Source organism: Schistocerca cancellata, chromosome 9, assembly GCF_023864275.1.
Source record: "Schistocerca cancellata isolate TAMUIC-IGC-003103 chromosome 9, iqSchCanc2.1, whole genome shotgun sequence".
In the NCBI taxonomy this organism is placed as follows: domain Eukaryota; kingdom Metazoa; phylum Arthropoda; class Insecta; order Orthoptera; family Acrididae; genus Schistocerca; species Schistocerca cancellata.
In genome coordinates, this window is record NC_064634.1 from 297,859,546 (window position 1) to 297,885,279 (window position 25,734).

Genomic DNA, 25,734 nt, shown 5'->3' on the forward strand with positions numbered 1-25,734 from the left:
CTTGATACAACGAATACTACCTTGTCTACCGTGGCACCCACCATACGAACACAATTTGCCCACGGTCCAGTTCACTTAGCTTCAACAAAATGTAGTCTGGACTGCACAGAACTTGATTGACACCAGTGCACAGGTGCCGTTCATGGTCAGATACAACAGTGCCGTCTGCAGGCTTGGCCAGCACCTGAATTTATGTTCAAGCAATCACCCTTCGCGGCGTTTCTATATTTTTGTCTAACCAGCCTACACTCAAGGTGGCGTGTCGATTTCACGAACAACACAAGAAATTGTAGGCTAAAGGACAATAGCTGGTCAGTGAGAACGTTGAGATAAACATCCTGGGACATATTCATATTAACGTGAATAAGTAGGTCCAAATCACGGTACGAGGAACACTGCCGATACATCACAAAACCATCTCCGGCCTGAATTGCATCCTCCACACACTGCGTGTTAAATGCCCTGTTGGACCACCGATGCACCCGACGGCTAGAATTATTTGGGAAGGAACAAAATCGCGAGTCGCTGGATCACACTGCACTCCACACAGTCGAGTAGTGCCCACTTTGTGTTTTGTTTAGCCCATTGAAGACGTGCAGCTTTATCCGTCGCTGTGAGCAATGCCTGAGGCCATGTACCCGACAGCTAATTTCTGTTGTTTGGAGTTCTCTTCGCAATGTTCCCGCGGAAGGCGATAGGAACGCATTCACAGATCACGCGTATTCTTGTCGAGTCCTGTACCGATTGCGTTGACAAGGTGTGACACTCCTCTCTGATCACTGACATTTAGAATCTTTTTACGACAACTTCATGTTACTTGCCTGCAAGTCGTACAGCATTCGTGATAGACACGTTGACAGTCCATGTTGTTAAACAAATCGGGCAGGTTGATTGATTGTGTGGCCTTGGGCACGCCCAGACGCAGGAGATGCAGTGCAAGGGGAACAGACACGAATAGAACATAAGCCTCTAAGCCAGGAGTGAGGAAGACTTAGAAGATACATTGATATGTACAATAGGAAGCACCATCTGCCATCCACTTCCAGCTGTTTACAGAGTGATGTGCATTAAGGATAAGCCAAGCAACGACAAAGACGGTAAATAAAAAGTGTGTAAGGCAGGAAATGTGTGGAAGAATATTAAATCAGAGACAGGTCTATTTGGTCCCGGCGGAGGTTTAAGTCCTTCCTCGGGCATAGGTGTGTGTGTTTGTCCTTGGGATAATTTAGATTAAGTAGTGTGTAAGCTTAGGGACTGATGACCTTAGCAGTTAAGTCCTATAAGATTTCACACACAGGTCTATTACACATCATTTGTAACGAATACGTTTTCCAGTGAAATGCGTTCCAGTTTTTAACACAGAAGCTTTTTAGACACGGCCTATAGATCTGACGTAGAATCCATGTTTCACTGTATATTCGCCGCGCGGAGTAGCCGCGAGGTCTAAGGCGTCTTGTTACGGTCCACGCGGTTGCCCCCGTTAGAGGTTCGAGTCCTCCCTCGGGCATTGGTGTGTGCTTGTCCATAGCGTAAGTTAGTTTAAGTTAGATTAAGTAGTGTGTAAGCTTAGGGACCGATGACCTAAGCAGTTTGGTTCCATAAGATCTTACCACAAATTTACAAAATTTTTTCACTGTATATTCGCATAAATGAGTTCCAGAAGTATGTGAGTAGCTTTAATATTCATGTATTTTGTTGGATTCCTAGGATAATCCCCATCTCTGACATCAACGATAATCTTGGAACGTATAGTAGATACGTAAGAGTGGGCAACAGCGTGTCTTGCATCCAGACACAGCAAACGCTCTGCACGACCATGATACTACTAAAATTCAGATGAAACCAGCAGGCTAAAAAACCGAGTCCTGTCGTCTTTTAGACAAGGGTTATCGCTACCAGACTTACTAAAAACTCAAACACAGCCCACTACACTGATCTCGCCACGGACGCTGACAGTGAAGGAAATAAGAGGGGTGTTCAAAAGAAAAGGTACGAAACAACTCTGTGGGTATGATAGAAGGTTCCCTTTTGGGACTGACACTGTTTAACATATATGTATCTATGATACCAGACTTGCGTCCAGTCAACATAGCGTCCTTCGATGACGATACGGCCCATATACTGTCTAAGACAAAATAAGCGACGCACCACGAAGGAGTTATCCGAATGGGACGGAAATCATTAGATGTGATATACATGTACAAACAAACGATTATTCAGAAAATTTTGATGATTTATTCAAGAGAAAGAGTTTCACAAATTGAGCAAGTCAATAACGCTTCCCGGTGAGTCTCTAGACAAATTTTCGACTGGAATCTCGTTGACTGGAGTAGAATTGTCTCCACTGAGTGAGTCGCGTTTCGGACCGAGCCACGATGACCGATGTGGACGTGTCTGGTGACGGCACCGACAGCGGTCGGATACCAACTTGACTGTCACCCACTGTACGGCCTGCCAACCGGAAGTGAAGATCTGGAGTGCCATTTCTGTTCATAAAAGGACACTGAGCCGTACTGCGGCTCGTGTTGGTGCTGTTTGTGTGTTTCCGTCCAAATCAAATGGCTCTGAGCACTATGATTTGGTTGCGGTTGTTTGTCTTCTTCTCGTGTTGACTGGCGCCACTCGGTTTCGCAAGCGTCGCCTATCCGCTAGTGGCGGCAGCGGCGGTTGTCGATATGTAGTAACTGTTGCCCTGTCTTTGGGGCGACGTCGCTGTTTTTCCGCGTCGTGTGAGTGTGGCAGTTCGGTTGGGGACTCAGGAGGAGCCAGATCCGCACAGTGCGGGAACACGCCGGGAGCGCTGGCGGCGCGCATGGACTGCCCGAGGGCTGTGGTCACGAGGGTGCACGACCTCGTCGTAAACCAGATTCTTCAGGCTTTAAGATGAGTGCATTCAATTCGAGAAACCTCCACCATTGTGACATCTCGTGATACTCCAGTGACTTGGGTTTGTGTTGCTGCTCGTAGTGTCGCCGAGGCAAACAGCAGCGAGTGGAGTGCTTGGGGAAGGCAGACCTGATTAGCTTTCCTCGACTTTTTATTGCTATTTACTGCGTTCATGTTACAATTTGTTAAGTTCAACCAGCGGTATTTTTCCTGCCTGCTGGCTGCTGACGCCCCAGTTACCTGCCCTGGGGGGTTAGTGTATCTAACGGCAGTGTACGTTTCCTCGCCTTGCCGTTGCTGTCCGGTAAGCTTTCTTGACTGTAGGCCGGTTGTGATTCTCCCACTCTGGTGGTAGTGATTCCTTTCTCGTTCCGGGCGCTCACAGCACCGCATTCTGGGGGTGTAGTGCAGTCGGCCGGTTCCCGCTTTGGCGTTTTGTTCCATTCTTGCATTTGGTTTATTGGACGTTAGGTAGCTTCAGCAAGATTATCATTAGTCACTCGTTAGACTGCCACTAGTCTGAGCTACCATATTGTCAAGTGAATGCAAATCTTGGCTGCCTATCTCATCGCTCCCGAAAGTGTTTGTTGCCGGACCCTCTCATAGGTCGACTCCTGGAGCACCGTCTGTGACTGGTCCTTGTGTTTTACTATTGTATTATTTATTACCATACCTTGTAATGCATACATGAAAGGTTATGTATGTCTAGTTAATATTTCCGGTCGCCTTCTGGAATAAACTAGCAGTGTAAGGGTTGTGTTACATCTTATTTCACCCGTTTGGTGGTCAGCTGCCTGTTTCTATTAATTAACCTTTGCTTGTAATTGCTGTTTTACAGCTGGTTTCTAAATTGCTTTATATAATTATCGTTCCTGGCGTGTAAGGCCTTCAGCCGGAGTTGTGGTCATTTGCTTTAAAAATATAATTCGATATTTGTATTTGGCAGTAAGCCTTGTTGTTGTTGTGGTCTTCAGTCCTGAGACTGGTTTGATGCAGCTCTCCATGCTACTCTATCCTGTGCAACCTTCTTCATCTCCCAGTACCTACTGCAACCTACATCCTTCTGAATCTGCTTAGTGTATTCATCTCTTGGTCTCCCCCTATGATTTTTTACCTTACACGCTGCCCTCCAATACTAAATTGGTGATCCCTTGATGCCTCAGAACATGTCCTACCAACCGATCCCTTCTTCTGGTCAATTTGTGCCACAAACTTCTCTTCTCCCCAATCCTATTCAATACTTCCTCATTAGTTATGTGATCTACCCATCTAATCTTCAGCATTCTTCTGTAGCACCACATTTCAAAAGCTTCTATTCTCTTCTTGTCCAAACTATTTACCGTCCATGTTTCACTTCCATACATGGCTACACTTCATACAAATACTTTCAGAAAAGACTTCCTGACACTTAAATCTATACTCGATGTTAACAAATTTCTCTTCTTCAGAAACGCTTTCCTTCCCATTGCCAGTCTACATTTTATATCCTCTCTACTTCGACCATCATCAGTTATTTTGCTCCCCAAATAGCAAAACTCCTTTACTACTTTACGTGTCTCATTTCCTAATCTAATACCCTCAGCATCACCCGACTTAATTCGACTACATTCCATTATCCTCGTTTTGCTTTTGTTGATGTTGATCTTATATCCTCCCTTCAAGACACTGTCCATTCCGTTCAACTGCTCTTCCAAGTCCTTTGCTGTCTCTGACAGAATTACAATGTCATCGGCGAACCTCAAAGTTTTTATTTCATCTCCATGGATTTTAATACCTACTCCAAATTTTTCTTTTCTTTCCGTTACTGCTTGCTCAATATACAGATTGAATAACATCGGGGAGAGGCTACAACCCTGTCTTACTCCCTTCCCAACCACTGCTTCCCTTTCATGTCCCTCAACTCTTATAACTGCCATCTGCTTTCTGTACAAATTGTAAATAGCCTTTCGCTCCCTGTATTTTACCCCTGCCACCTTTAGAATTTCAAAGAGAGTATTCCAGTCAACATTGTCAAAAGCTTCTCTAAGTCTACAAATGCTAGAAACGTAGGTTTGCCTTTCCTTAATCTTTCTCCTAAGATAAGCCGTAAGGTCAGTATTGCCTCACGTGTTCCAGTATTTCTACGGAATCCAAACTGATCTTCCCCGAGGTCGGCTTCTACTAGTTTTTCCATTCGTCTGTAAAGAATTCGTGTTAGTACTTTGCAGCTGTGGCTTATTAAACTGATTGTTCGGTAATTTTCACATCTGTCAACACCTGCTTTCTTTGGGATTGGAATTATTATATTCTTCTTGAAGTCTGAGGGTATTTCGCCTGTTTCATACATCTTGGTCACCAGATGGTAGAGTTTTGTCTGGACTGGCTCTCCCAAGGCCGTCAGTAGTTCTAATGGAATGTTGTCTACTCCCAGGGCCTTGTTTTGACTCAGGTCTTTCAGTGCTCTGTCAAACTCTTCACGCAGTATCGTATCTCCCATTTCATCTTCATCTACATCCTCTTCCATTTCAATAATATTGTCCTCAAGTGCATCGCCCTTGTATAGACCCTCTATATAGTCCTTCCACCTTTCTGCTTTCCCTTCTTTGCTTAGAACTGGGTTTCCATCTGAGCTCTTGATGTTCATACAAGTGGTTCTCTTATTTCCAAAGGTCTCTTTAATTTTCTTGTGGACAGTATCTATCTTACCCCTAGTGAGATAAGCCTCTACATCCTTACATTTGTCCTCTAGCCATCCCTGCTTAGCCATTTTGCACTTCCTGTCGATCTCAGTTTTGAGACGTTTGTATTCCTTTTTGCCTGCTTCATTTACTGCATTTTTATATTTTCTCCTTTCATTAATTAAATTCAATATTTCTTCTGTTACCCAAGGATTTCTACTAACCCTCTTCTTTTTACCTACTTGATCCTCTGCTGCCTTCACTACTTCATCCCGCAGAGCTACCCATTCTTCTTCTACTGTATTTCTTTCCCCCCATTCCTGTCAATTGTTCCCTTATGCTCTCCCTGAAACTCTGTACAACCTCTGGTTCTTTCAGTTTATCCAGGTCCCATCTCCTTAAATCCCCACCTTTTTGCAGTTTCTTCAGTTTTAATCTACAGGTCATAACCAATAGATTGTGGTCAGAGTCCACATCTGCCCCTGGAAATGTCTTACAACTTATAACCTGGTTCCTAAATCTCTGTGTTACCATTATATAATCTATCTGATACCTTTTAGTATCTCCAGGGTTCTTCCATGTATAGTAAGCCTTATAAACGTATTTACTGCCATTCCTGGCGTCTGATACCTTCTGCTGTGTTTGTGGTCACTTACCTTAATATTTCAATGCCTGTAAGTTGTAACTGTAGCGACTTCTTAAACATTCTTAATTTATTGTCATTCTTGGTCGTGTAAGGCCTTCAGCCGTGATCACAATGGCTTGTTTTTTTTAAACATTATCTGTGTCTGTATTTTATGGTGATTTGCTAAATTGTGACACACTGTCAACACTATTATTTACACATTTGTTTACTCCTTCATTAATAACGTGTAGTATTTTTTATTTGTCGTTGAGATGGAATTACTGTTTTAAAAATAAATATGTGTAACTGTAAAAGGCAGCCACTAGTAATTGATTCCCGCCCCGTCCACAGTCGTAAGCGAATCCTGCCTTCCGCTGACTATCAGGTCACAGACACCTACGGTTCCCATTCGCGGCATCCTGACAGCACAGCGATACACTGACGATGTTGTACGCCCCTTTTTGTTGCCCATCATGGCAAGCCATCATTGGTTCACATTTCAGCAAGATAATGCCCGCCCGCAATGTGCTTGTCTTCGCTCTTGCCAAACCCTACCCCTACCAGCAAGGTCGCCGGATGTCTCGACAGTTGAGAAAGTTTGCAGCATTGTGCGTAGTGCCCTCCAACCAGCTCGGGATTTTGACGAGCTAATGCGCCAGTTGGACAGAATTTGGTACGATTTTCCTCAGGAGGGTATCCGACAACTCTGTCAATCAATGCCAATACGAGTAACTGGTTGCATAAGGGCTAGAGGTGAGCCATCTTTCTCTTGAATAAATCACAGTTTTTTTAAAAAAAATTCTAATAATTTGTTTGTCTGTATATGTATATCACATCTACCGATATCCATCCGAATCCGATAATTCCTTCGTGGTGCTTTGTGCTTTTTTGAGTTTTTACAACACCGTATTGAACATTCATGACAAAATTTACTGGACTCTGCTACAATTTGAAAACTGGTAGACGAAGTGACGGGTCAAAATAAATCCGGGCAAAAGTCAAACTACGTTTTATAGAAGAAAAAGATAGGATTTTCATACCCCACTGCTGCTATTCAAATATGATATTCCTTGGACTGACTCCGCAAAATATCTTGGAGATCACCTGAATGAACCTGTTACCTTTAAGAAACATATAACCGACGTTGCGAACAAAGCACACAGTGTATTAGCCGCCTTGTATTCATTATTAAACATAATGTCTTCTCTAAACATGAAAAACAATCTTGTACTTTATAAATCGGTAATAGACAAGTCCTGTTGTATGCCTATCCTATATGGGGCACACAGTCTAATGCAGCTTCACAAATCTCCCGTTAGGACCACTATGATTCACGACTTGCAAATAAAAACTGTTCCAGATGAGATCCAACACAAACTTCCTTCCTCAATCGACACACTCCTTCGTTAATTACCCATGCATGCTCTCAATGACCAGCACAAAAGTAAACGTCCTAAATTGGAATTGTTAGCACGTCGGTAATCCAAACTGAGGCTGACAATTCGCAAACAAGCTCCTTCCCATTGTTCTCACATATTCATGCGTGTTACCGGCCACACATCATTGTAAATAATGTTTTGTAATATTGTGAGGGGCCGGCCGGGGTGGCTGAGCGGTTCTAGGCGCTACAGTCTGGAGCCGCGCGACCGCTTCGGTCGCAGGTTCAAATCCTGCCTCGGGTATGGATTTGTGTGATGTCCTTAGGTTAGATAGGTTTAAGTAGTTCTAAGTTCTAGGGGACTGATGACCTAAGGTGTTAAGTCCCATAGTGCTCAGAGCCATTTGAACCAATATTGTGAGTTGTGGCGTTGTGATTGTAATATTGTACATTGTAAATATGTTTTGCTCTATTTATTTCACAATGTATGCTGTCCAATACTTATGTATACGGCTATTCGTAAATCTACCGTTAGTCACACTTTATTTATGACCTAGTCTTTGTAACACAAACTTGAATCCATGTTCTATAGCCATTTGTGTATTGGTATTGTCATTTTATAGGGCTTTTATTGGTTCAATGGCAATAAAAACTGCTAATTATACGGAATATTATGTAGCTGGGTGTAAGGACCAACAGGTCGGAACCCTCATCTATCAACTCTACTTCCGTTAATACTAAATAGCGTGAAAATGCGATTTACGCTGAGTGGAATCAATATCACCTCTAATAACTCTTGTTCGTCGGAGAACAAACCACATCGTTTAATGAGCACAAATTTTCTATTAGTTTGGATGAATGTATGACAGAATGCAATTACTTGCTAATTTTGGAAAACTGATTGGCGTGAATAAAGAATCAGTTTTGTTTCTTTAGGAAGGTTTTTTCTGAAATCGTGTTAGTTATGTGCAAGTACATCGTTTCCTTCGTGGTATTTTATGATGCTGAAACACAGTATATGTTCCAAAATTCTATTAAAAAGTAGTGTCAATGATATGGATCTACAATTCAGCGTTTACTTCTCTTTGGTTTCTTGTGTATTGGTGTGACCAGTGAAACTTTCTTGTCTTTATATACCTATCTTACATCAAGCGAACAGTTCTACACACATAAAAAAAAGTTTTCCATCACCTCGATTCCGAGAGTTCCGGAACCTGTACAGAAAATTGGAATAGAGATCAACATAAGCATCATTTCCGCCATTTTTATTGCTCATGAAAACACACATTGCTTGTCGTACCACCATAGAGAGAGACCTTCAGAGGTGGTGGTCCAGATTGCTGTACACACTGGTACTTCTAATACCCAGTAGCACGACCTCTTGCATTGATGCATGCCTGTATTCGTTGTGCCATACTATCCACAAGTTCATCAAGTCACTGTTCGTCGAGATTGTCCCACTTCTCAACGGCGATTCGGCGTAGATCTCTGGGTGGTTGGTCACGTCGTCCATTAACAGCCCTTTTCAATCTATTACAGGCATTTTAGATAGGTTTCATGTCTGGAGAACATGCTGGTCACTATAGTAGAACGATGTCGTTATCCTGAAGGAAGTCATTCACAAGATGTGCACGATAGGACACGAACTGCTGTCCATGAAGACGAATGCCTCGCCAATATGCTGCCGATGTGGTTGCACTATCGGTCGGAGGATGGCATTCACCTATCGTACAGCCGTTATGGCGCCTTCCATGACCACCAGCAGCGTACGTCGGCCCACATAATGCCACCACAAAACAGCAGGGAACCTCCACTTTGCTGCACTCGCTGAGCCGTGTATCTAAGGCGTTCAGCCTGACCGGGTTGCCCCCAAACATGTATCCGACGGTTGTCTGGTTGAAGGCATATGCGACACTTATTCAGTGAAGAGAACGCGATGCCAGTCCTGAGAAGTCCATTCGGCATGTTGTTGGGCCCATCTGTACGGCGCTACATGGTGTCGTGGTTGCAAAGATGGACCTCGCCATGGACGTCGAGAGTGATGCTGCACATCATGCAGCCTATTGCGCACAGTTTGAGTCGTAACACGACGTCCTGTGGCTGCAAGAAAAGCCTTATTCAACACGATGGCGTTGCTGTCAAGGTTCCTCCGAGTCATAATCAATAGGTGGTGGTCATCCACTGCTGCAGTAGCCCTTGGGCGGCCTGAGCAACGCATGTCGTCGACAGTTCCTATCCCTCTGTATCTCCTCCATGTCTGAACAACATCGCTTTGGTTTACTCCGAGACGACTGGACAGTGTCCTTGTTGACAGTCCTTTCTGGCAGAAAGTAACAATGCGGACGCGATCTAACCGCGGTATTGACCGTCTAGACATGGCTGAACGACAGACAACGCGAGCCGTGTACCTCGTTCCTGGTAGAATGATTGGAAGTGATCGGCTGTCGGAGCCCCTCCTTCTAACCGGCGCTGCTCATGCATGGTTGTTTACATCTTTGGGCGGGTTTAGTGACATCTCTGAACAGTCAAAGGGGCTGTGTCTGTGATACAATATCCACAGTCAACATCTTCAGAAGTTCTGGGAACCGGGGAGATGCAAAACTTTTTTTGATGTGTGTATATGATTGCTAAAAATGAAATTCTTTTTACATGCTCTGAAAGGAACCTAACTGATGTACCTAACTGATGTACCAGAAGGCTTACTTTTGCTCTCACTTACGTCACTTCGCTACACCCTGGATATCTGTAAAGTCTTGTCATTGGATCACATTTAGTGTTGAGATAGTTCTTAATTCCATATATCTGTCTACAGCAGTAAACTATCTGAAACGCCATTCTCTGTAAATTAGGCTGCACTCCTTGTTAGTTTTACGCCCTCGTGACGTCAGATGAGCAACACATTATAGCTGGTGCCAGTGTGGTGATGTTCGTGTTTCAAAGTACCACGTGTATCGGAAACGAGCAGGTTGTTGTGTTACTTCAACGAATTTTTTTTTTCATCATTATGCACAGAATTACCGACGTCAGATATATTACGATCTTGTAACTTTTCATATCAATAGATTAACTGAACATACAGTAGACCAGTACTGTGCACTATCACCAAAATAATACCCACATTTAACCTAATGCAGTCACTGTCCGGAAAATAATCGCGAAATGCTTCAAACACATCGTTAGTTGAAGAAATAATCTTGTTCCAATACATGTCATTTGTTGTTGTCTTTTCGATACAGCCTGCGTTTCAACGAATGTTTGTAAAAACATTGTTATGTATTTGGTGACCACTGTCCAGTTACATGAACAAATACACTTGCCACAAGTGTGAATAACCACATTTTGTAGGACGGACCACTGAGAGACCTGCAGGAAGTGAGTCACTGAGGTTCTGGAATGTACTGACACGGATGTGGAGCCATGCTGATTCCAATGTCGTGGCCAGTTGCTCTAGGTTTCTCAGTTGAGGATCCATGGCACGCACAGCCCGATTGAGGTGCTTCCATAAATTCTTCATTGGGTTTCACCCTGGGAGTTTGGTGCCCAGGGTTCATCCTGTTGCTCTTCGAAACACAGACGTACCCCGCGAGCTGTGTGTTACGTTGCTAGATGCCATGGTGCGAAGGAAAAGCAAACTGCATGTAGGGGTGGACATGGTCTCCGAGAATAGACGCATATTTGTGCTAGTTCATTGTGCCTTCCAGAATGATGAGATCGCCCAAGGAATGCCATGAAAACATTCTCCAGAACATGTCTCCCTCCTCTGGCCTGAACCCTTCCAACGGTTGTTGCAGGGTATTTGCTTTCAGGCGTTTCAGGTCGATGCAGCGTAAAACCTATCACCACACAGTGATCGTCCAATTTCGGGACTGGGATGCAAATTCTAGCCTTCGTCGCCGATGAACGGCAGTCAGCAGGGTTGGATGAACAAAGCGCCTGCCGCGGAGGCCCATATTCGTCGTTGACGAGACGCTGTTGGTAGCCCCCTGGTTAATTTGGGCGATCAGCGGCTTAACAGTTGCACGTCTATTCGTCCTTCCACTCCTCGCAGCCGTCGTTCACGGCTCATCTATGAACCGTGTTGTGCCACAATTGTCTCTGCGCCGGTTTTGGATAGCACCATTTTGCCATGAGCACCATACTTTTTAACCACAGCAGCATGTGAACAGTTTACAAACCTAGCCTTTTCGGAAATGCTTCTACCCTTGGCCCGAAAGCCAGTGATCATGCCCATTCGGACGTCAGATAAATCGTTCCGCTTCCGCAGTGCAGCAACAGTTGCACTGTTTCCCACGTCCCCCAACTCGCTCTATATACCCTCCACTGCCAGTGCTTCCACCTGCCATCTGTGAGTGGTTACCGCACGTTGGTGCCGAAAACAGGCTACGGTCGCATTAATGTGACTGGACTGTGTATAAGACGTAGATGCTCCATCCATTTTTGTTACTATGGTACGGAAACGTCTGCTGCTAAATCATCTTGGCAAAGTCGTCAATTTCTCGCGCATAGCGGGGAAATGTTCTATGGTTGGAGCATCATTACAGATTAACACTGTGTGCCGAACGGGAAATCGAAATAATATCCTTAGGTGTTTATGAATAATGTTCAAATCTTCAATCCGACAGTGTCTATCACTTCTAATTTCCAAAAAACGTATACTTCGCTACAAAATATTCTGGAAACGACACATTGATTGCCGTTGCTTGACCATTCCTAACAGCATCCTTTCTCTCAGCACTACGATTCAGCACCTTACGCAGCAGGAGAACTTTTGGAAAACGGTAGGGAGGTGCACTCCCAGTGAAACGTGGAGACGAATCGTTAGGCGTGCTAGAATTTCTTACTCTTTTAAGGGTGTTGCGAGCAAAACAGAATGGCAACTAAAACCAATAGACCAAGACCAGACCACGAAAACTCGACCGTACTGCAATAGCTTTCTGAAGAATTTCACACGCCGGCCGCGGTGGTCTGGTGGTTCTAGGCGCGCAGTCCGGAACCGCGGGACTGTTACGGTCGCAGGTTCGAAACCTGCCTCGGGCATGGATGTGTGTGATGTCCTTAGGTTAGTTTGGTTTAAGTAGTTCTAAGTTCTAGGGGACTGATGACCACAGAAGTTAAGTCCCATAGTGCTCAGCGCCATTTGAACCATTTGAAGAATTTCACAGCTGGAACCACGGACTCAGTAACACAAAGCTCACATGTTACTTACTAACGTAAGTTTATAAACGTTATCAGACTCTAGTTATGTGTTGGTCAACCAGTATCGCACTTCTCCATTGTCCTAGCGTCCACAGGCGATATGTTAACGCCGCTGTAATGACCGGACGGCGTTCAGTTGCATGATATTTCGTTCATATGCCTCAGCTCGCTCATGGACTCCAAATGAAAGCATTTCCTGACGAATGGTGATTTTTCTTACGAACGGTAGAAGTTCTAGGGTAACTTCCTTCGACAATAGACAATTTTGATCGTTGCAGATAAGAGACATTCCAGCCGCGTGCGGACAGCTCGAACTAGACTCACAGTATACCACGGTTGGTACAGTTCTTTATAACCATATTTCTGTCTTATACGAAATGCACACCTCTGCAACTATAAGCTTCGGAGGTATTCTCTTTCGGCAGCACGTTTGTGATCGTTACGGTGCTGTGATAATATATTGTGATGTCGGATCTTACGGATATCTACACCGACGACAAAATGTAAACTGCATTCGTGACGATAGTTATAAATCTACTGAAGGTATCTAGCGTTGTGGGAACATAAAAACTTCAGGGGAAAATTTTATCTGAAAAATAGAGTAACATTGTCTAACGAAGTACGTATTTGACAAACTGCCTATTGGCTTCCGTCTCGGGTTCTTCGGCCGACGTTCATCTAATGATTTTTCTGACGTTTCGCCAGCACGAGTGGCTGGCATTGTCAAAGCTTCACCCTCCATTGCCGGTGGCAATGGAGGGTGAAGCTTTGACAATGCCAGCCACTCGTGCTGGCGAAACGTCAGAAAAATCATTAGATGAACGTCGGCCGAAGAACCCGAGACGGAAGCCAATAGGCAGTTTGTCAACAAGTGGCCACGAAAGCCTCAACAATTTTGAAGTACGTATTTGTTTACTTACAGAAAACACTGTGGGAATAATAATAATAATAATAATTATTATTATTATTTAATTTTCCTCGATCATGTTGTACAATAACAATATCACATCTGAAAGGGCGTACAGAATGTAAAAAAGGAAACACAGAAATTTTTTGTCTTAATTGTGTCTAACTGCTTTTGACATCTTGTTTTCCAAATCACCTCTTATCTCTCTCTCTCTCGCCACCCCGCCCCCTCCTTCCTCTTTCACACACACACACACACACACACACACACACACACACAAGTTCACACGGAAGTTGAAGTTCATTGACTCAGTTACAAATAATATTAGCCAAACTCACATCAGTAGCATTCTGGCTGACCGAATGACTGAAACCATCAAAACAAAGAAGAACAAACATTGTTTTTGTGCATAGCCATAGCAAAAGATATCACATGTGTTCTTTAACTAAGTCGCACGTAACGAATCAATGTAAATAAGTTCTATATTCCTCAATGGTTTAAAAACTATTAGATATAAGCATTGGCCTCATCTCTTTCTTAAATATGCCTTAGGCTTTTATATTTTTCATTTCTGCAGACAATACACTGAAGATTATTTTAGGTTTACACAGCATACAGTACTTTTCTGGTGATAATTACTCTATGAAGTTTTCTATCAATTGCTAATTTTGTAATTGTGAAACTGGTTGTTCAAAAGTGAAAATTTCCTGTGTATTTTAAATTAGGACGAATTTTCGTACATATGCAGTCCTGAAACAAAATTTTCCTGCATGATTCCTTTCATTATTCTTATTGTTCGCTTTAGAAACTTGAATGAATATTTTGCCAAATTTGCATTTCACAGAATAACACACAATACCATAACACACTAATTACATTTGCACAGTAAGTGCATAGTACAGTTTTAATGTTACAGCAGCGTACAAAGCTTCCAAAACTCTGAATTACGTTTTTTTTTCTTCCAAATATTATTAATGCTGGACAAAGCGTTAATAATCCGGAACGCAGGAAGATAACATGAATAATTAGTGAAACAAACGGCAAAAATATACAGACTGTATCAGAATGACTCTTCACACACATTGTAGAGCATGAAATCTTAAACGTTTTACTATAAGCAACCCACAGCCGGAAATGTGAAGTAAAGTTTGTGCAGCCGCCACTGGGCTGTTGAAAATCCACGCTCTACCTTTCGAGAAGTTGCCAGGTGAGATTCTCAGTGAACGTTACGCTTGGAATTCTTTATTACCTTACACTGAGGTGAGAAAGTCTTGGGATACCTCCTAATATCACGTCGCAGCTCCTTTTGCCTGTTGTAGTGCAGTAACTCGATTTGGCATGGACTCAATAACTCGTCGGAAGTCCCCTGTATAAATATTGAGCCTTTCTGCCTCTATGCACTCCGTCTTCAGGCCACAAGTGGCCCATCGGGACCATCCGACCGCCGTGTCATCTTCAGCTGAGGACGCGGATAGGAGGGGCGTGTGGTCAGCACACCCCTCTCCCAGTCGTTATGATGGTTTTCGTTGACCGGAGCCGCTACTATTCGGTCGAGTACCTCCTCAATTGGCATCACGAGGCTGAGTGCACCCCGAAAAATGACAACAGCGCATGGCGGCCCGGACGGTCACCCTTCCAAGTTACGGCCACGCCCAACAGAGCCTAACTTCGGTGATGGGAACCGGTGTTTCCACTGTGGCAAGACCGTTGCCTATTCTGACTCTATAGCTGTCTATAGTTGCGAAAGTGTTGCCGGCGCAGAATTTTGAGCACGAACTGACCTCACGATCATGTACCATGAATATTCGATGGTATTCATGTGGGGTGATCTGGTTTGTCAAATCATTCGCTTGGATTGTGTAGAATGTTCAAACCAATCGCGAGCAATTGCGACTTGATGACATGGCGCATTGTCATCCTCAAAAATTCCATCGCTGTTTGAGAACATGAAGTCTATAAAAGGTTTCCAAGTAGTTGAACATAACCACATGCTGTCAACGATCGGATCAGTTGGACCAGAATACCCAGTCAGTTCCATGTGAACACTGCCCACAACATTATGGAGCCGCCACCAGCTTGCACAGTGCCGTGTTGACAGCTTGGGTCCATGGCTCCGTAGTGTCTGCGGCACACTCGAATCCTAACATCAGCTCTTACCAACCGTAATCGGGAGTCGTCTGACCAGGCCACGGTTTTCCAGTCGTCTGGGACCCAACCGACATCGTCAAGAGCCCAGGAGGGGCGCTGCAGACGATGTCGTGATGTTAGCAAAGGCACTCGCGTCGGTCTTCTGCTGCCATAGTCCATTAACACCGCATTTCACCGTTTTGTCCTAACGGATACGTTCGTCGTACGTCCCAAATTGATTTCTGCGGTTATTTTCCGCAGTGTTACTTGTCTGTTAGCACTGAGAACTCTACAGAAACGCCGCTGCTCTCAGTCGTTAAGTGAAAGCCGTCGGCCACTATGTTGTCCGTGGTGGGAGGTCATGGCTTAAATATGGAATTCTCGGCATACTATTGACACAGTGGAACTCGGAATATTGGATTCCCAAACCGTTTCCGGAATGGAATGTCCCATGCGTCTAGCTCCAACTGCCACTCCGCGTTCAGTCTGTTAATTCCCGTCATCCTGCTACAATCATGTCGGAAACTTCTTCACATGAATCACTTGAGTACAAATGACAGCTCCGCCAATACACTCCCCTTTTATACATTGTGTACCTGATACAACCACCATTTGTATGTGTGCATATTGCTATCTCATGAGTTACGTCACAACAGTGTACAAAATCACTTGCACACGCGATCAGGTGCACATAGGAACACGCATTTTACCAGATCGTTTGAACTTTCTGGACAATGCCTTCCTTGAACTTCTAGAGGACGTCCACGTGCAACTGCGCACTGGTTGGTGATTTCAGAACGGTTGTACTGCAGCGCACTTTGATCGTCGAGCCAGGGCATACACGGATCAGCCAGAACATTATGACCAGTGCCCACCGCGACATTGGATGACACCTGATGGCGTTGCGGGCACGTGACGTGAGAAGAAAAGTATGTAAGCGGAGCAGACACTGTCGTGAGATCACCCTAGCGAAGATATGGGCTGCAAATGTGGAAATCATTGAGATAAGCTCCTTTTAAATACGACATATTATTATTACGCAGAGCCTGTGAACGAGTCTCTCGAAAACGGCGAAGCTGGTCGAATGTTCACGTGCCACTGTCGTGAGCATTTACAGAAAAAGGTAGAAGGACAGTGCAACTACCATTAGGCGCTGAATAGTTGGGCGTCCACGACTCTACACATAACGTGGGTTTCGAGGCTTGTCTGCCGTGTGAAGGCCGGCCGGTGTGGCCGAGCGGTTCTAGGCGCTTCAGTCTGGAACCGCGTGACCGTTACGGTCGCAGGTTCGAATCCTGCCTCGGGCATGGATGTGTGTGCTGTCCTTAGTTAGGTTTAAGAAGTTCTAAGTTCTAGGGGACTGATGACCACGGATGTTAAGTCCCATAATGCTCAGAGCCATTTGCTGTGTGAAGTAGAATAGATTATGAGCTGTGGTATCTCCACCGAAAGAGCACAACGGTTGCGCACGCGCAAGTTTGCAGCGTAAATTGTTGAACACGTGCTTCGCAGCTCACCACTCTTACCTGTTCATATTTTGAACCAAACACATTGACAATTACCATTGTAGTAGGCACGAGACCATTGGGATTCGCCCATCGATCAGTGGAAACATGTCGGCTATTCGGGTCAACCACATTTTTCTACACTAGGTTGTTGATTGTCTCTACAAACGCCGACATCGAGGTGAACGGTGGCTCGAAACGAGCTGCGCGCCACGGACGCAGGTTGGTGGGAGCTATTTTACGCTTTGTGAGATATTCTGCTCATGGGACCTGTGGTAGTAATTGAAGACTAGCTGACAGCTGCGAACCACCTGCATCCCTTCATGATCGACAGCAATAACATCTTTAAGCGGTATAATTGTCTGTGTCTCGGAGCCAGAACCATGCTACAGTGGTTTGAGGAGCAACATATTGAACTGACGTTGATGTCTCGGTGACCAAATTCACCAGAAGTAAATCCTATGGAACGCATCTCGGTCACTGTCGGTCGCCGTCACCGCGTACGCAGATCAGCGGGCTGTTAATTACGCAGATTGCATAACCTGTGCGTAGACATCTAACGACACCTCCAAAAACCTTCCAAGAAACTGTCGGATCGCTGGCTGAAAATGACTTACAAGTTCGTGGCGGCCTCCATCGGTAATGCTGGAATTCAGCATGGTGTTGGCCGACCCTTAGCCTTAATGACAGTTTCCACTCACGCAGGCATACGTTCAATCATGTGCTGGAAGGTTTCTTGGGGCACGGCAGTCCATTTTTCAGTCATCCAATGTTTATGCTCCTTACACCAAGCGAGGTGTCATTTGGCTTTACCGGCGTGATGTGTGGCTTACGAGCAGCTGCTCGACCATGAAACCCAAGTTTTCTCACCTCCCACCTAGCTGTCACAGTACTTGCGTTGGATTCTGATGCAGTTTCGAATTCCTGTGTGATGGTCCGGGTAGATGTCTGCCTATTACACATTACGACCATCTTCAACTGTCGGGTTCGCCGCTCGTGGTCTCGCGGTAGCGTTCTCGCTTCCCGAGCACGGGGTCCCGGGTTCGATTCCCGGCGGGGTCAGGGATTTTCACCTGCCTCGAGATGACTGGGTGTTTGTGTTGTCCTCATCATTTCATCATCATCCAGGAAAGTGGCGAAATTGGACTGAGCAAAGATTGGGTAATTGTGCGGGCGCTGATAACCACGCAGTTGAGCGCCCCACAAACCAAACATCATTATCATTCAACTGTCGGCGGTCTCTGTCAGTCAACAGACGAGGTCGGCCTGTACCCTTTTATGCTGTACGTATCACTTCATGTTTCAACTTCACTATCACATTGAAAGAAGTTGACCTAGGGATGTTTAGGAGAGTGGAAATCTCGCGCACAGAAGAATGACCTAAGTGACACCCAATCACCTGACCACGTTCGAAGTCCGTGAGTTCCGCGGAACGACTCGTTCTGCTCTCTCACGATGTTTAATGACTACTGAGATCGGCGATATGGAGTATCTGGCAGTAGGTGGCAGCAAAATGCACCTAATATGAATAACGTATGTTTTTGGGGGGTGACCCCATACTTTTGCTCATATAGTGTATGAAGCAGGTCGTCATACGTTTTGGCTCAGTAGTCAGAAACAACTTCAAGCATAGAGTAATTGGAAGGGTGTGCCCACTGCCTCGGCTTGTGCGCTCCCCTGGTCTCACCCTCTTGACATTTTCCTCCGGAGTTAGGTTAAGTCTCTCGTGTTGTCCACACCAGTAGGAATAGCACCTGAGCTTACTGAACGCATCTTTACAGCGTTTGATACCATCAGAGCATGGGAAGAATCTTACTGAGACTCAGACAAAACATAGATCGTCGTTGAGCACTATGTAACCAAATTCATGGTCGTTAAAGTGAATGCCACTATATTTTCTTTGATTGATGGATGGTGAAAGGTTCAACTGAGTATATTTATATTATTTTCGCCAGTACGTTTCCCCCCAGTGAACCATGGACCTTGCCATTGATGGGGAGGCTTGCGCGCCTCAGCGATACAGATGGCCGTACCGTAGGTGCAACCAAAACAGAGGGGTATCTGTTTAGAGGCCAGACGAATGTGTGGTTCCTGAAGAGGGGCAACAGCCTTTTCAGTAGTTGCAGGGGTAACAGTCTGGATGATTGACTGATCTGTCCTCGTAACACTAACCAAAACGGCCTTGCTGTGCTGGTACTGCGAACGGCTGAAAGCAAGGGGAAACTACGGCCGTAATTTTTCACGAGGGCATGCAGCTTTACTGTATGATTAAATGATGATGGCGTCTTCTTGGGTAAAATATTCCGGAGGTAAAATACTCCCCCATTCGGATCTCCGGGTGGGGACTACTCAGGAGGACGTTATTTTCAGGAGAAAGAAAACTGGCGTGCTACGGATCGGAGCGTGGAATGTCAGATCCCTTAATCGGGCAGGTAGATAGAAAATTTAAAAAGGGAAATGGATACGTTTAAGTTAGATATAGTGGGAATTAGTGAAGTTCGGTGGCAGGAGGAACAAGACTTCTGGTCAGGTGAATACAGAATTATAAATACAAAATCAAATACGGGTAATGCAGGAGTAGGTTTAATAATGAATAGGAAAATAGGAATGCGGGTAAGCTACTACAGACAGCATAGTGAACGCATTATTGCGGCCAAGATAGATACGAAGCCCACGCCTACCACAGTAGTACAAGTTTATATGCCAACTAGCTTCACGGATGATGAAGAGATTGATGAAATGTATGATGAGATAAAAGAAATTATTCAGATAGTGAAGGGAGACGAAAATTTAATAGTCATGGGTGACTGGAACTCGACAGTAGGAAAAGGAGGAGAAGGAAACGTAGTAGGTGAATATGGAATGGGAGTAAGGAATGAAAGAGGAAGCCGCCTGGTAGAATTTTGTACAGAGTATAACTTAATCATAGCTAACACTTGCTTCAAGAACCATGAAAGAAGGCTGTACACATGGGAGAAGCCTGGAGATACTGGAAGGTATCAGATAGACTATATAATGGTAAGACAGAGATTCAGGAACCAGGTTTTAAATTGTAATACATTTCCAGGGGCAGATGTGGACTCTGACCACAATCTATTGGTTATGAACTGTAGATTAAAACTGAAGAAACTGCAAAAAAGTGGGAAATTGAGGAGATGGGACCTGGATAAACTGAAAGAACCAGAGGTTGTAGAGAGCTTCATGGAGAGCATTAGGGAACGGTTGACAAGAATGGGTGAAAGAAATACAGTAGAGGAAGAATGGGTAGCTTTGAGAGACGAAATAGTGAAGGTAGCAGAGTATCAAGTAGGTAAAAAGACGAGGGTTAATAGAAATACTTGGTTAACAGAAGAGATATTGAATTTAATTGATGAAAGGAGAAGATACAAAAATGCACTAACTGAAACAGGCAAAAAGGAATACAAACGTCTAAAAAATGAGATCGACAGGAAGTGCAAAATGGCTAAGCAGGGATGGCTAGAGGACAAATGTAAGGATGTAGAGGCGCATATCACTAGAGGTAATATAGATACTGCCTACAGGAAATTAAAGAGACCTTTGGAGAAAAGAGAACGACTTGCATGAATATCAAGAGCTCAGATGGATACCCAGTACTAAGCAAAGAAGGGAAAGCAGAAAGGTGGATGGAGTATATAGAGGGTCTATACAAGGGCGATGTTCTTGAGGACAATGTTATAGAAATGGAAGAGAATGTAGATGGAGATGAAACAGGAGATATGGTACTGCGGGAAGAGTTTGACAGAGCACTGAAAGACCTGAGTCGAAACAAGGCCCCGGGAGTAGACAACATCCCATTAGAACTAATGATAGCCTTGGGAGAGCCAGGCCTAACAAAACTCTACCATCTGGTGAGCAAGATGTATGAGACAGGCCAAATATCCTCAGACTTAAAGAAAAATATAATAATTACAATCCCAAAGAAAGCAGATGTTGACAGATGTGAAAATTACCGAACTATCAGTTTAATAAGCCACGGCTGCAAAATACTAACACGAATTCTTTACAGACGAATGGAAAAAACTGGTAGAAGCCGACCTCGGGGAAGATGAGTTTGGATTCAGAAGAAATATTGGAACACGTGAGGCAATGCTAACTCTACGACTTATCTTGGAAGCTAGATTAAGGAAAGGCAAACCTACGTTTCTAGCATTTGTAGACTTAGAGAAAGCTTTTGACAATGTTGACTGGAATACTCTCTTTCAAATTCTGAAGGTGGCAGGGGTAAAATACAGGGAGCGAAATGCTATTTACAATTTGTATAGAAAGCAGATGGCAGTTATAAGAGTCGAGGGGCATGAAAGGGAAGCAGTGGTTGGGAAGGGAGTGAGACAGGGTTGTAGCCTATCCCCGATGTTATTCAATCTGTATATTGAGCAAGCAGTAACGGAAAGAAAAGAAAAATTAGTAGTAGGAATTAAAATCCATGGAGAAGAAATAAAAAGTTTGAAGTTCGCCGACGACATTGTAATTCTGTCAGAGACAGCAAAGGACTTGGAAGAGCAGTTGAACGGAATGGACAGTGTCTTGAAAGGAGGATATAAGATGAACATCAACAAAAGCAAAACGAGGATAATGGAATGTAGTCGAATTAAATCTGGTAATGCTGCCGGAATTAGATTAGGGAATGAGACACTTACAGTAGTAAAGGAATTTTGCTTTTTGGGGAGCAAAATAACTGATGATGGTCGAAGTAGCGAGGATATAAAATGTAGACTGGCAATGGCAAGGAAAGCGTTTCTGAAGAAGAGAAATTTGTTAACATCGAGTATAGATTTAAGTGTCAGGAAGTCATTTCTGAAAGTATTTGTATGGAGTGCAGCCATGTATGGAAGTGAAACATGGACGATAAATAGTTTGGACAAGAAGAGAATAGAAGCTTTCGAAATGTGGTGCTACAGAAGAATGGTGAAGATTAGATGGGTAGATCACATAACTAATGAGGAAGTATTGAATAGGATTGGGGAGAAGAGAAGTTTGTGGCACAACTTGACCAGAAGAAGGGATCGGTTGGTAGTACATGTTCTGAGGCATCAAGGGATCACCAATTTAGTATTGGAGGGCAGCGTGGAGGGTAAAAATCGTGGAGGGAGACCAAGAGATGAATATACTAAGCAGATTCAGAAGGATGTAGGCTGCAGTAGGTAATGGGAGATGAAGAAGCTGGCACAAGATAGAGCAGCATGGAGAGCTGCATCAAACCAGTCTCAGGACTGAAGACCACATCAACAACAACAACACGTTTCCATATTCCATATAGGCCGGGAGGGGGGGGGGGGGGAGGTGGAAGAATATACGGAAACATCAAAAAACAACACATTACCATGCCTAATATGGTGCAGGGAAACGGCTGGAATTCAAAACAGGTTTCAGTCGTCTAGGAGTGGGTAACTGCAGGTCTTGTATGATTTTCAAGGAAAACATACCATTTTTCCTGAAAAACAGTAGGAAGTTCAAGTAACGATGTTGGAAGTGGGTAGCGATCATGCACCCTTCTCTTGAAAGCAGTCGAGAAAGGCTAAATAACACTGAGATCTGGTGACTGTGGGGCCAGAAGAGAAGTGGCAAGTCACGCTCCTGCTCACAAAAACAGTGTTGGCCTTTGCGAACTGTATGAACAGGGCCCTGTCGTCTTGATCACAGCATCAGCACTGGGGAACAAACATTATACCATGGGATGGACCTGATGAGTCAGAATGGTCACATAGTCCACAGTATTGATGCGACCTTACAAAGCAACCGCGGGGCCCATGGAATACCACGATACAACTGCCCAAATCTTCACCGAATGGTTCTTCCCTCCCCCCCCCCCCCCCCACATGTTTCACTCCTGGGGTGTACACTTAGCCAGATATTGGAAACAGAGTGAAACAAGACTTACCCGACCTAATGACTTACTCCCATAGTTTCATAGTCAATACTTTATTGCTTTGGCACTACGTTTTACTGTTACTGGCATTTGCATCACTGATGAGTGGTCTTGGAATTCCGCCTCGCCCAGTAATTCCCACCTGCTGGAGCTTCCTTCGTGTTGGTTTGGTGCTGGAGGGGTTCGCGAGTGCGACATTCAGTTCTGTAGTGACTTTTGCGTCGTCCTCTCATTTTTCGTCACAATCTTCTTCAACGACCGTCCGTCACGATCACTCGGCAGACATTTTAGTCCGCGTTGTGAAGTAGTGGATGGTGTTTTCCTGCTTTCTTCGCATGGGGTATAAATTTTTGACACGGTGCCTCTTGAAACTGCAAACACTTCTTCTACAGTGGTTAAGGAAGCATCCAACATATGAGCACCAAGAATTTGATCACTTTCGAGTTCACTTAGCTTCGACATAATGCAGAGCACTGTTCTTACAGCGGTTGACATTTGCAGAGTATCGGGGACACTGCATAGGTGCAGTTCGCCGTCAAATAAATCTGCACAACATGCAGGCTTATCTAGCATCTTCACCAAAGTCGAAGCAGGCATTTGTCTCGGTATTTCCACGTTTTTGTATTATGTTGGACGTGACTCGTGCGATCCGTTTTTCTTTTCTTTCAGTAGAGCTCGACCTCTAATCTAAGTGCGAGTTTTATACAAATACAGGCACGAACGCAGTTTCAACTCGTTAAATGAACGCATATTTCAGCACGTCCCCCACTTTCCTCAATTATCGTGTTTCCTACGACTATGCGACGTATGAGCTTCCAAAGGTAGACAGCGCCGCTCGTCAGGGAAGCAACAATAACGTCTCCGTCATTCACCACGGGGTTGCAAAGTTACCTAACGGTTTCCATGTCCACATTCTGTGAGTCATATTTGTTTTCTGGCGTTGCTTGTGTTCATCGTGAAAGATTGAGCAATGATTTTGTTTGTTCCTCTACCGTGACACTGCATGAGACAGAAGGTTGAAGGTTCGTCTTATCATCTCGAGCTGGCCTGTTCACCGATCCGCTCGTGCGAGCTGGCTCGCGATCAGGTCACTGCAGTGAGCAACGTGCTGGCTCACGGCGATTAATGGTTGCCGAAGAGGGGGAAGGGGGAGGGGGGGCTAGCAGGAATCGAAACGATGCAACTCGGCACAAGACACTTGTCGACGACTCTCTTCTACGGTCGTTAATAATTCTACGGAGATGTATCGCTTCACGGGGGCTAATTAACGCCTTTTTGCGGCAGATTTATTTTCTAAAACTGTTGCATTCTTGATAAATGACAATGGAACGAAACTTTCTTTTCCTTTCATTGCTGAGACGAAGAACGCAAGATCACTAGGTACGAGTCTCTCACTATCACTGGCTCTCACCCACTTCCATTTTCTCTTTTTGTTTCCTTCCTCCCCTCCTAGTACTGTCTCATTCACTCCCTTTCTAGCACTGTTGTGTCACTATCGACTATGGTTCACTGCCAATGTCCCCCCACCTTTCTCTGACACTGCCATTGTCTTCTTCGCTCTTTCTATAACACAGCCGTTATCTATCATGTCCTAGTATCTATTACTTTTCGGTCATTTTGCCACTGCAATTGTATTTCTCTCTCTCAGCATGAAAAAAGAGCGAACAAGTTTGCAGGCCAAAATTTTTTGCGAAAATTTTTGAAAATGCTGAAGAAGGTAGGCTGAGGCAGATACTACCCCACTTTTTAGTCAGAGTCTTTTAAACAAACAAGAACGTACTCGTATTTTTTCTGCTCTGATGAGTGCATTTTCCGCTGATTCTCTTTTTTTCTCCGCTGCAGCAGGGTATATAACTCATATGAAAAAGTTCTATTGGTCAGTAAAATTTAGAAATTATTTCCTTCTATTTTGGCATGGTGGTAAAACGACCTTCTATTGCTACTAATTAAAAAATAGTCGTAAGTTGCAGAACATTCCGCAACCTACGACTGTTTTTTATATAGGAGTAAACTTTAGGTTTACTTATGTGAAACTGAAATAACGGAAAACTAACTTTACATCTCAGATCTGATTTTACGAGCCAAAAATTTTGCGTGTGCTTCAGTACTACAAATGGCGTTCCCAGATCACAACGGAGACACTACTGCATATTTCTCCGTGTTACGTCACTTTACTCCTATAAACTACGTTTTCGCCTCACACCGGATTTTACGTGCTTGTTTTGCATGTACAAGTAGGGTAACTTTGACGCTCTGTATCTCGGAAATGGATAAAAACATGTAGAAAATTTTGAAGGTAATTGGAGATCTGGATCTTAGGAACATATTGCAAAAATTTCAACCATTTGCTGTGCATAGCCGTCTTGGTATCCTTGGCTGGGTTTTGGTCTCGTGGTGACGGGGAAAATATAGTAAAAAAGCCTTTTGTGGAGTTATGTGAGGAGCCGTCCATGAACTAATGGTGCCTCCAGAAGTCCCATCAAACCCTCCGTAGACCAGATCATATGCAAAAAGAATCAATCGATTTGCTAAGGAGAAGGAAATGTGTAATATTCATATTTTGACC